At 45.6% G+C, this 2,351-nt stretch overlaps 1 pseudogene; it reads right to left on the reverse strand.

Moving 5' to 3' along the window:
* Window positions 1-353: 353 nt before the first annotated feature.
* On the reverse strand, window positions 354-1,776 carry LOC146641572 (uncharacterized; annotated as a pseudogene).
* Window positions 1,777-2,351: the final 575 nt, after the last annotated feature.

Here is a 2,351-nt window from a genome sequence, read left to right on the forward strand (position 1 = left end):
GATCAGGGGGAACACACTAGTCTTCTTTACATAAAACACTGCAGTCCTTGATTTCCATTGTGTATTCAGAAGGCACATTTACAGGAGACACATTTCCAAACAACCAAAAACGCAAATAGACCTACTCAATAGTGTACATCGCAGTACCATGAATTCGGATGAAGCAAAAAAAAAAAAAACCACAACACAATAATACTGCAATAGAAAAAACACTATACTGTAAACACAAAAAACCATGACAAGTGTGCATAAGTGGGCTCATGGATCCCGCCGTCTGTTGGGGTCTGGCCACAGGACCTCATCAACATCGCAAGCTATGTCCTCTCCCGCTAGGCACCGGGGAAAATACCCTCTTGCATGCCGAAACCATCCATGGATCGCTGTCACCTCAATGTCGCCGCAGGCCTGTTCCATTGCCTGCAGAAGAGGCATGCGGGCATGTGGTTGGCGGTCATATACTCGCCATCTCCAAGCCGAAAAAAATTCCTCAATAGGGTTTAAAAATGGTGAGTAAGGGGGCAAGCATACCACTTCAAATTGATTGTGGTCGGTGAACCAGGCCTGGACCAGAGCAGCCCGATGGAAACTGACATTATCCCATATCACCACAAACCTGGGCTGATCTGGTCTGTTCTGTACAACTATGTTATGGAGAGCATCTAGAAATGTGAGTATGTGTTGGCTATTGTATGGACCTAGCATTGCATGATGGTGCAGAAGTCCTCGAAGGCATATGGCGGCACATAATGTGATGTTTCCCCCGCGCTGCCCTGGGACGTGCACAATTGCCCTTTGGCCAATCACATTACGACCCCGTCGTCTTGTTTTGCTCAGGTCGAATCCAGCTTCATCAATGAAAATGTATTCATGAGGCTGTGCAGCTCCATCCATGGCCATGATCCTCTGAAAAAAAGGGGAACATGTCACTGTACTACAGTGCTACACATACAGCACCCTCACCCCATCACACAGGTACCTGTGTAGCTCTCAGAATAGATCCATGTGGTACTGATATGGTACATATTCAGCTGCTACTGGACTTCACCAATACTCTATTGTAAATGTAAGGGACAGTTACACGTACCCGTACATATTCAGCTCGAAGTCCTTTGACCCTGTCACTGTTCCTCTCGAATGGGACTCTGTAGAGCTGCTTCATGGTGATGCTGTGTTTACCCAAGATGCGTCTGATGGTGGTGATGCTCACATGGTCTATGTTGCTGAACACTCGCCTGTCTGCAAGTATTTTCCGTCGTAGCTGGTGGAGACGGATGGCATTGTCTGCCCTCACTAGGTCCACAACGGCAAGTTCCTGCTGTTGTGTGAACAGGCGTTGCCGTCCACCCCCAGAAGGTCTTCGGGTCATTCTGGAGGAATACAACCACATATTGTCATCGGTTTGCTTATTTTTCATACAGTACTTTACTGTACGTACTGTGTCATCCACTGTACAACACTGTACTTCAATATGAGGAATCAGCCACTTTGGCTGCAAAAGGAGCATTAGCACCCCGTACACTTGATATGGTAATGTGATATACTGTAGAACAGTGCTATGGAACCATCTGAGTAGAGCAGAAGGTATGGAGGTGAAGACATACCTGTTTTCTAGTCGGAATGTTCGTATTATAGATGCCACTGTGAAGCGGCTTAGATGTGGGTGGACTCTCTGCCCAGCTTCCCTCATAGTCAGGCCATGGTTGATGACATGGTCCACCAAAGTTGCTCTTATTTCATCAGAAATATGGGTCCGTGCATGGCCTCTTCGGCCTCCTCCTCCTCCTCTTCCTCCTCCTCCTCTACCTCTTCCTCTACCTCTTCCTCTTCCTCTTCCTCTTGCTCTCCCTCCATCCATGCTTGCGAAGTTCTTGAAATGGCTACGCTGAGGGCTTTTTGTAGTTGGCTAATTGGTGTTCGGTTTTGCAAGTAAGTGCCTTCAGGTGTGTATTTGCGTGGTTTCAATTACCCCATGTGTTTTGTATTTTGGATACATGTGTTTTCCGAATGGCACCCTGACATTTCATTTTGTGAGCGAAGTGTCTTATGTATGACATAGAGTGTAGCATGCAGGACCATGTGTGTTGCATAAAGGGGTAGGTGTGTTGCATAAAGGAGTAGGAGTGTTGCATAATTGGTACTGGGGTGCAAAGCAGCGCTTTTGTTTAAGGTATGGGTACATGTGTTTGAGGTATGGTAACAAAAGCTTCACGTTGTGTTACTTTAGTCTGAGCATGGGTTTATAGTGTTCAAGCAACGGGCAAAAACTGTAATAAAAACATATGATTCCAGGAATAAAATGAAATGATATAATATAAATGAAAAACCAAAGAGATATATGTATGATGTTAACT

The sequence above is a fragment of the Rhamphochromis longiceps genome, linkage group LG23 (genome assembly GCF_057381845.1).
Source record: "Rhamphochromis longiceps isolate RC_006_pf linkage group LG23, R_longiceps_female_GT1.1, whole genome shotgun sequence".
Classification (NCBI taxonomy): Eukaryota; Metazoa; Chordata; class Actinopteri; order Cichliformes; family Cichlidae; genus Rhamphochromis; species Rhamphochromis longiceps.